The 9,471-nt window shown below is 52.1% G+C and overlaps 2 non-coding genes across 2 annotated transcripts; one reads left to right on the top strand and one right to left on the bottom strand.

Annotated features, from left to right (window-relative positions):
• The first annotated feature begins 4,917 nt into the window (after nucleotides 1-4,917).
• Nucleotides 4,918-4,991, top strand: TRNAT-UGU (transfer RNA threonine (anticodon UGU)). The gene has a single exon. It is a non-coding gene; the product is annotated as a tRNA-Thr (tRNA).
• Nucleotides 4,992-8,645: 3,654 nt separating this feature from the next.
• TRNAS-GCU (transfer RNA serine (anticodon GCU)) lies at nucleotides 8,646-8,727 on the bottom strand. The gene has a single exon. It is a non-coding gene; the product is annotated as a tRNA-Ser (tRNA).
• Nucleotides 8,728-9,471: the final 744 nt, after the last annotated feature.

Raw genomic sequence — 9,471 nt, 5'->3', positions numbered from 1 at the left:
CCCACAGTGGCTGGGGCTGGGTGGGGAATGGCTGGTTGTTACTGAAGGGGAAGGATAAAACACAGCTATATTGCCGAGGGCGCGGGAGGCCGGCCTGGTGACGCCCTGGGGGAGCTCTGCAATGTGACCCTGGCTCCCAAGGCAGCAAGTGCAGAATCTCCCTCGGCAAGCGCAAGAGGCTCCGAGTGGCCTGGTCTGAATTGGGCTGGACGGCCCCACTGCGGGAGTGTCTGAGCCAGACACTAGAGTTACAGGCACGTCTCTCGCACCCAGAGAGGTCCTGTCACAAGCTCCCTGCCACTCCCATCATGCAACAGGGGCAGGTCCAGCCTGTTCTGTGAAAGCTGCTCTGGAAATCAGAGAGCAGCTAAGAGCGACTGCAGTGGGATTCAAACCCAGAACTGTTGAATGATTGGCCTAACGCACACCAAGCACCACTGCTTAGACACCCAACATGCTTTCTGCTATGCCACGGAGCCCCAAAGTTGTGGGCTCTGGAACAAGGTGAGTGGGGCAAGCAAGTCTTTTGCAAGCAGCAGAATTAGCTCAAGTGGTAGAGTGCTTACTTAGCATATGAGTGGCAGTGGGGTTAATACCCATGTTCTCCAAATGCAGCTCAGTTCTTATGCCTTATTTTAAGTGTTAGGGTCTCAGTGGCCCCCTCCCTCTTCCTACCTGCTTTCCCAAAAGAGACAGACCTGGCTCCCTTTTCTTTTCCCCCAGCAATTGCCATGTTGCAAAGCAGAGAGTGGTGATATCCAGCTCCACAAGGTATCAGGCTCTGTGGTGCAATGGAAAGCATGTTGGACTTTTAAGCTGTAGTGAATAATATGAGCCTAGCTAGTTATTCAAAAGTTGTGGGTTCAAGTTCCATGAGTGTCACTTTAGCTCATTTCCAGGGCACCTTTTACAGGCCAGGCAATCCTTAGGCTGACATGGGGGTGGGCTTGAGTCCAGATAGTTTCCAGCAGACCCCAGTGAGGGCGGAGGGAAGGGCTGGTCCTTGGGGCTGAGGCTGGGGGTGGTTCTGAAAGGCTGCAGGTGCCGTTAGACCATTTTGTCCTTCCCTGTCTCCTACTAGTGCTGAGCAACACTCAGGCTGTGTCTACACTGCACGGCTCTTCTGGAAAAACCTACGCAAATTTTGAAACTCAATTTGTGCAGCTTTTTCTTCTGCTTTTTTTGGAAGAGGCTTTTCTGACATTTGGCCTGTGGACACTGGGCAAGTCACACAAGGGAGGCACCAGGCAGAGCCGGCCCAATACACCAGCCTCCCAGGGCAGGGGAGGCCAAGCCACAAGCCTCCAGCAGCTGCCTGGCCTGATTCATCTCCCTTCCCCAGGCTGGCACCAAGGGGCATTCTCAGCTGATGTCACCCCTCTCTGTCACGTGGGAGTTGGGCTCATTGACAGGTTGGTCAGCAGCAGCTGCACGTACCTGGGCACCCAGGGGAGCAGCAATAAGAGCAGAACCTGTGTTTCAAATCAGGGACCTTTTGCATGTTAGGCAACTGTGGCAACTGTGATAACCACAGAAACAGAAACACTCTTTGGCTCTGGTGGAACTTGTCTGACTGTTCTGTTCCTGGCTCTTTCTAACACCCTGCTCTGCAGGGGAGGGGAATGCACCTTGTGAACACTCCACCTCTTGTTCTCAGGGAAGCGACTCACCCGAGCTGCCAGCTCCTCATTTCCTCACCAGCCCCTTGAGATTTGTAGCTCAAAGCTGGAGCTGCTGTGGCAGGAGGTGAAGCTACAGAAGCTGACAGGGGACAATCAGCGGGCGGAGGGTTATTTTTTCTCCTCCCTAGGCTGATGTGGCTAGAACTGAGGAGAAGAAAATCCTCTTCCCTTCTCCTCAGAAGATGGAAATTGCAGTTGGTTCTCTTTCTGGTTCTACTAAAGCTGGACCCCAGGACTAGACTTTTGCTTTCTAAAACCCTGGTGAAAGCTGAGAGCCAATTGCTTGCAGACTGAGAATGTGAGTTGAAGAAGAGCATCGCCCAGCATGGGGCTTGAACTCATGACCCTGAGATTAAGAGTCTCACACTCTACCAACTGAGCTAGCGAGGATGTATGCAACAAACCTTCTCACACCCCCATCACAGCATAGAACAAGCCAAGTGTTCTCAAGTGCCTGACTCAAGGCTCTTTCTTGCCCCTAATGTGGGGTTCTGGTCTGTGAGGAGGTTTAAGCTCAAATCCCCCTCCTGACACACCCACTTCTTTCCCCACAAGGAACGGCCCCATTTCCATCTCTCCTGTGACAGGAGAAGGGGCCGGTTTCAGGATTTCTTTTAGTGCAGCAGCAAGGGGAGATGGAGGGAATTCAAGTCCCTTTGCAAGCTTTGTTCTCATGGCACCAAGTGTGACAGGAGGGGTGTGAGCTGGGGATCCTGCCCCCCAGAAGGGGCATTTGGTTGCACCCAGGGGCAGCAAGAATTCAGGCCCTCAGGCCAATGTTTGGGGACAACGTGTGAGCCCTTCCATGAGCATTTTCTCCTCCCACTGGGGAAGGCAGCTGGGCAGGACCAGTCTGCAGCCCACGTCCCTTTCAGCCCCAGGTGCAGGAGGTAACAGAGAGGGGAGGAAAGTCCATGGCCAGAGCCTCCTCCCAGCAGTCTGGCCCTGCGCAGAGTCTGTGCATGATGGAGCCTCCCCCAGCAGGATTCTGGCCTGTTCTCTGCAAAATGCTCAGCTGGTTCATTTACTGCAGGAACGAGTGGGATCCATGCGCCCTGTTCCCCAGTGACAAGTGTGTGTCCTCTTGTCCCCTTTCCATAGACACAGTAGGCCAGGGGGCTAAGCACAGTAGGCCAGGGGGCTAACACCCTTCCTGTTTGACCTCCTATGAAGTTGTGGTGAAAAGCGACTGGGCCCCAGCCCTCCTGGGCCTGGCCGTGGCAGAAGCACTGACTGGAGACAGGTTGCAGGTGGAGCAGAATTAGCTTAACTGGAAAAGTGTAGCTGGCCCAGAGATCTGGACAAGAGCTGTCCTCGTGTTTTTTGCTGTAAAACGTTGCTTCTTGGCTGTTTGGCTAAGACTGAGTGATTCCTGCGTCTCAGAGAGGATAAAAAGCAGTGAGAGGGAGACCTTGGCTGCAGGATCCACTTGTGCCCATTTTCCGAGGGCAAAGTAGAACCTTGCTGCTTCCTCCCCACATCGCATTGGCTGGGAATTAAAGCCAGATCAACTTGTTGGAAAGCAGCTATGTTCACCACTACACGACCAATGCATGCGGCTGTAGCTTGTGGGAAAATTAGGGAGGTGGGAAAGTGGCTGCTCTGCATCACCCGGGGATCCGGCCCAAGAGCTGTCCTCATGTTTTTTGCCGTAAAGTGTTGCTTCTTGGCCATTTGGCTAAGCCTGAGCATTTCCTGCCTCTCAGAGAGCCATGTCACAGGCACAAGCCCCCTCTGGCCCTCCAGGGACACGTCCCAGGACCAAGCAAAGAGCAGCAAACGCCAGGCACTGTCATGGTCTGGGCCACAGATAAAGTCCCTGTTGGAGCTGTGGTCGAAGGAGGAGTCTCCGCAGGCCCTGAAGTGCAGGTGGTGGAATGCGGACATTTATGGCCCAGTGGCTGATGGCCATATATGCGAGGTACCACCTGCTCCTGCAGACAGTGCTGCCAGGTGCTAGGTTCCCAACACTGGGCTGAACCATACAACCACTGCTGGGTGTAACTCAGTGGTAGTGTTTGAGTGCCGATTGTAGAGGTCCTGGTCCAATGTCAAGTGCCCCCTTAATAAGTTGATTATCCTAAGTGAAACATTTGCACCTCCAGGTGTGTCAGTCATGGATTCCTATTGTACAGGGATTCTTAAAATGTCAGCAAACCCCTCATGTGTTCTTGTGCCAATGCATGTAAACCAGGCAGACGGGTCCCTCAACTGAAACCAGTTCAAACCTGCTGGGTGTCTGGTTTCTATTCCCATTAGTTGAGCAAGGCTGAGATCTGAACGCCCATTGGCTGTTCTGTACAGAAGAACAAGAACCACGTCCAGCTGGAGAGGAATTGCCGTGATCAATCTTCTGGAACTTGATTCAGCCAGTCTAACTAAGGCTCACTAAATCAAACCCAGAGGGCACCCCACCAGCATCCTGCACTTCTGCTCTTTGCTCCCTTTGGCTTCCTGCTGTGGGGACATGGCCAAGCTCAGCTGAAGGAAGCCGACTCCAGGTACATATTGAGGGATGGTAGGAAAAGCAGACACATTGGTCAGGCACCGCTGGTTTCACACACACTCAGCCTTACCTACAGCTGGGAGGCAGTTTGCAGTGAGCTGAAAAGAAACTGGCCGACAGAACCAAGGCTCAGGATATTTCTGGTTCCAGATGTGCAAACAGCTGGCAGCCAAGCTTGTTGCCATTGTTAGGAGTGTGACCAAAACACAGGCCTTACTGTGAGCAGGATTCATGCCTGCACAGGGAAAAACTTTTGGATTTCTAAGCCACCTGCTTAACCACTTGGCCATCATTACTACGGGAAAGCTTCACCTATATTTATCTGTGAACAAAAAAATTGTTACTTGATCTTTGGCCAACTCAGATGGCTACAGGGCAAAGGAATTCTCTCTTAATTCTGTGCCCTCAGGAAGGGACCAACCTAAAGGAGGCCGGGCCCCCACCTGGGGTCTCCAACCCAAACTGTGAGACCCAAGGGCTTACAGTCCAGACGATTAGTGTTTGCTGCACTTTTCCCTCCCCCCAGCAATTCTAAATCTCAAGGCCAACTCCACAGTCCCAGCGGCTGGGGGAGATGTGCATGTTAGAGCCTCTGCCCACTGAGCTGTAGCCTTCTGTGCCCAGGGAGCCAGACACCGCCAGGGGAAATGGGAAATGGCTGCAGTTTGGGAGTCAAAGGTGTTGTCTGGGACCATAGAATAGATCAGTTTTAGGTGCTGTCCTGTAGAAGGCACCATGGCTTAGCTGGCTAAAGTATCTGTTTTGTAAACAGGGGATCCTGGGTTCAACTCCCAGTGGTGCCTTGCTGTGGCCTTCACTCACATTTTCCTATGTCCTCTTGGGACACAGAAGAGGCCTCCCCTGGCCACCCATGGAACTGCTGGTTCAGGAAAAGGCTGATTTGAGAGGCTGGTTAGGGAGAAGGAAACCAGAAACCTGGAGCAGGTGCAGAGGTGATTGGCACTGGCCAGGCAGGGCTCTGACTCCCACTGTAAGTCTTTGGGTACCATACACTGGCCAGTGAGTCCTGCTCCATGGTCGTCCCAGTGCTCTGTCTGTGAGAGACACACCTGTAACTCCCTGCTGGGAGCATGGGCCCTGCCCTGCCTGGTGGGGGAGAGGACAAACACAGGCCGGTTGACAGGGGCTCTGACACTCCAGCATCGGGGTTGTCCAGCCTGTCAGCCGGATTCAGACCAGGCTGGTCGGAGCCTCTCGCGCTCACCAAGGGGAATTCTGCACTTGCTGCCTTGGGAGCCAGGGTCACATTGCAGAGCTCCCCCAGGGACGTCCCACAATGTCTCCTGCCCTCGGCAACGTGGCTGTGTTTTATCCTTCCCCTTCAGTGACAACTGCCCATTCTCCGCCAGCCCCAGATCCTGTGGGACCCGCTCCCTTCCCCACGAGCAGTGAGCACCAGTGCGGCTCCCTGATGAGGCTGCGTCTGTGGGAACAAGCCCCTGGCTTTGGGAGGGAGACGAGATGTCAAGGTGTTGAGTTTCACCCATGGCTAGTGTGGGGGTGACTCACACTCTGGGGGCAGCTGGAGGTGCCTCCTGAGAGCTGATTTTCAGAGGGGTGTGATCAGCCCTTCCTGTGTTTCTGGCTCCTTCCAAGGGCTTGAATCTGGCACCTAAAATTGAGGAATGTGCATTTGGAAGAGGGAATTTCTGTCTCTTTCTCATCCTTGGTGTCCCCCAGTAGCCTAATGGAAAAAGCAGTGGGTTCAAGTCCTATTTGGCTTGACAGTTTTGATGTTTCCTGTAGATGTAGAGTCTCTTTGGCTTCCTCTTTGCCATGTTACCTGTGAGATGTTTCAACACTGGGCAAGTGTCCTCAGGAATTCCCATTGTCCCCGGGGCAGGACCCCTCAGGAGCAGACAGTGACACTGGTGTTAGGCGCAGACAGGAGGAGAGTGTTTCCTAAAAGCTGAGGTGTGCACAGAGAGGTCACTTGCAGAGATGCTGACGCTGGCGTCTCTGTCTGCGCCTTGGCACCTGTTACCCATCGGTATCTGCCACGTCTCAACCCCCTGCCAGCACCCAGACAGAAGGCCAGTGCACATGGAGCCAGCGACTGTAGCGAGGGAGGCGGCTGCAGCACAATTCCAGGCCTGGGGCACATTGAACAACTGTTTGAAATATTTTTAAAACAAAAAATATGAAAAACTTTAGGCTCCATCGACACTGCAGGCTGCTTGCCCAAGAACTGTTTTGGGCAAAAGTTTTTGTGCAAGAGCACATCCACACTGCTATTCGCTTCATCCCCAAAACAAGGCAAGATAGCTTAGTTGTTTGAATGTTAGTTTACTAAATCCAGGGTAATGAGCTCAATCCTTGAGGTAACCATTTAAAGATCTGGGGCAAATTTGTCAGGGATGGTTCTTGGATCTTCCATGAGCACAGGGACAGGACTAGCTGACCTCTCAAGGCTCCTTCCAACTCTATGAGGTGGTTTATCTCCTTATAAAGAGCATGCATGGACATTCTCTTGTGCAAGAAAGCTCTAATGGCTGTTTTAGCCATCTTTTCCAATGGTTCACTGTACATTTTCTTGTGCAAGAATGCACATGCAGGGTAACACTCCGCTAGTTTTTGCACAAGAACAGCCATTCTTGTGCAAAAAGCCCACAGCAGAGACCATAGACATGCAGTGTGAAAAACCTCACAAGAACAAGCCCACCCCAGCATGTTCTATTGAGATTTGAACTCTAATTGCAGAACCCAAAGTCGGGAGAGCTGCCCCTTACACCATGGGGCCAACATGATACAATATGTGGGGGTACCTGGGATACTCAGTTTTCTGGCTGGCCTCTGCACTTCTGGTTTCCCTCCTGCTGCTTCATCTCTCTGGCTACGACTACACGGCTCATTTATTTTGGAATAAGCTGATCTTGAATAGTGATTACAAAATAGCTTATTTCGAACTAGCACGTCTACACTGCAGGGAAACCTCACAATAGTCTGAGGCAGGCTCCCCAGTGTAGATGAGCTACTTCGATTTAGAGCCCTGGGAAGAATAACTCAGAATGGCCCTGGGGAGGGGCTAGTTCAAACTAGCAGCAGTGGCGCAGCTACACAGGCCTTATTTTGAAAAAGCTAATTTGGAACAATGTAGAATGAGGTTTGCAGAAGTCGGTTACTTCAGAATTATTTCAAAATAACGGAATTGCTGCGTAGACTCTTGCATTGTTATTGTGGAATAACGGCCATTGTTCCAAAAGAACTTTTGTGTGTGGACAGAACCTGCACAGCCCAAGAAATGTGATTGGCAGCTCCTGCCCACAATCCTTTTGTCAATTGCAGTGCAGGGCTCTGAAGACATAGACCCAAGATAACAAACTTTGTTGCTTTCTGCTAAGGCCAGGCTGGAGGGAAAAGAAACCCTCCTTCAATCCAGAGTTGAACCAGCGACCTAAGAATCACTTGCCAAACACACACTAAAGTCCTCTGCTCTGCCAGCTAAGCTACTGAAGGTGCCTGTGCAGTGTTAGTTTTTCCAGGTTGTTCCTTCTGCAAGTCCCAGGACAACTTTTCCTCCAAGTAGATGGCATTGCTGATGAGGGGCAGAGGAGCACAGGTGCTGTCACAGGTACTTCACATGCAGACAGACCCCCTGAGTGAAACCTGAGCTAGATCCATCCATATCACAGCAAAAGGAAGAAAGTTGGGTTCTTCTCATGTGTCTTCTTTGTTCCAGAGTCTCTAGGGGTGTGGCATCGAAACCTTTTGTGCTGGCCGTCATGTTTTTCCTTTATTTAAAATGAAGTTTGATCAACTAACATGAGACAGTTCAAACGCTTAATCTTTTAATGATTTAAGTTAAAATTTTCTCCCCAGCTGCAGCCCTAGCAAAATGGCTGGGGTGTAATTATGTCATTAGTGGCGAGTGTCCATTAGTAACCAAGAGTCCATGGAAAGGATTGGGGAGGGCAGGGGCTCAGCAAAGGGGTGGGGTGTTGGGGAAGGGACGGGATAGATCCTGGCTTGCCCTGACATTTAAAAGGTGACCTTGGGGGCATGTGGCACCCTGAGCAGCCTCTGATGTTCCCTGTGTGAGCCCCAGAACCAGCCCTGAGTGACGGGGGGAGGGGGAGCAGCTCACACATGCCAAGGGGCTGGCCAGGGACAGGACATGAGCCCTGGGAGGCAGCAGTGACATCACAAGGAACTTTTGCAGCTCCTCAGCTCATTGGCTGGGAGGCAGTGACCTCACAGAGGGTCCACGGCAACAGCCAGGTGGGACAGGCTGCAGGGCTGGGGCATTTCAGAGACCCCCATGGCCTGGCTGCCTGGAATCTCCTTTGTGAGGTTTCCCCTTGAGGGCAGAAGGGATTGAGGGTCCCAGCTGGGAGTGTCTCTGTGGAGAGTTCCCCTTTCCCCAGGCTGCAGTGGGAGGGGCTGGCACTGAACTGAAGAGAGAGCTGGGAGAAGCAAGAGGAAGGGCTGCAAACATCTGATGAGGATGGGAGTCAAACCCATGCGTGCAGAGCACAATGGATTAGCAGTCCATCGCCTTAACCACTCCGCCACCTCATCTGAACTGTTGGGATTTGTTACCAATTACCCAAAACCATCACTGCCAGGAACCTTTGTGCCAGTCGCTGGCTCGCCAGTGACACCCAGGCTACGTCTACACTGGCCCCTTTTCCGGAAGGGGCATGTAAATTTCACCAGTCGTCGTAGGGAAATCCGCGGGGGATTTAAATATCCCCCGTGGCATTTAAATAAAAATGTCCGCCGCTTTTTTCCGGCTTTTAAAAAAGCTGGAAAAGAGCGTCTAGACTGGCCCCGATCCTCCGGAAAAAGTGCCCTTTTCCAGAGGGTCTTATTCCTACTTTGAAGTAAGAATAAGAGCCTCCGGAAAAGGGCACTTTTTCCGGAGGATTGGGGCCAGTCTAGACGCTCTTTTCCGGCTTTTTTAAAAGCCGGAAAAAAGCGGCGGACATTTTTATTTAAATGCCGCGGGGGATATTTAAATCCCCCGCGGATTTCCCTACGACGACTGCTGAAATTTACATGCCCCTTCCGGAAGAGGGGCCAGTGTAGACGTAGCCCCAGGGCTGGAAGGTTTTGGCTTTTCACAATGTTCCCTGGGCTGCTGTACAAAGCTCAGTGCTCGTAACAAACCCAAACACCCCTTGGCTACATCTACCCTGCAGACTTCTTACACAAGAACTGTTTTGTGCAAGAGTTCTTGTGCAAAATGTCTTGTGCAAGAGCATGTCCACACTGCCATGTGCTTTTGTGCAAGAATGTCCGTGGCAGTGTGCACGCTCTCTT

Source organism: Pelodiscus sinensis, chromosome 19 (genome assembly GCF_052426305.1).
Source record: "Pelodiscus sinensis isolate ZL-2025 chromosome 19, ASM5242630v1, whole genome shotgun sequence".
Taxonomy (NCBI): domain Eukaryota; kingdom Metazoa; phylum Chordata; order Testudines; family Trionychidae; genus Pelodiscus; species Pelodiscus sinensis.
Note: the sequence above shows the minus strand (reverse complement) of the source record. Positions and strands in the feature narration are given on the sequence as shown.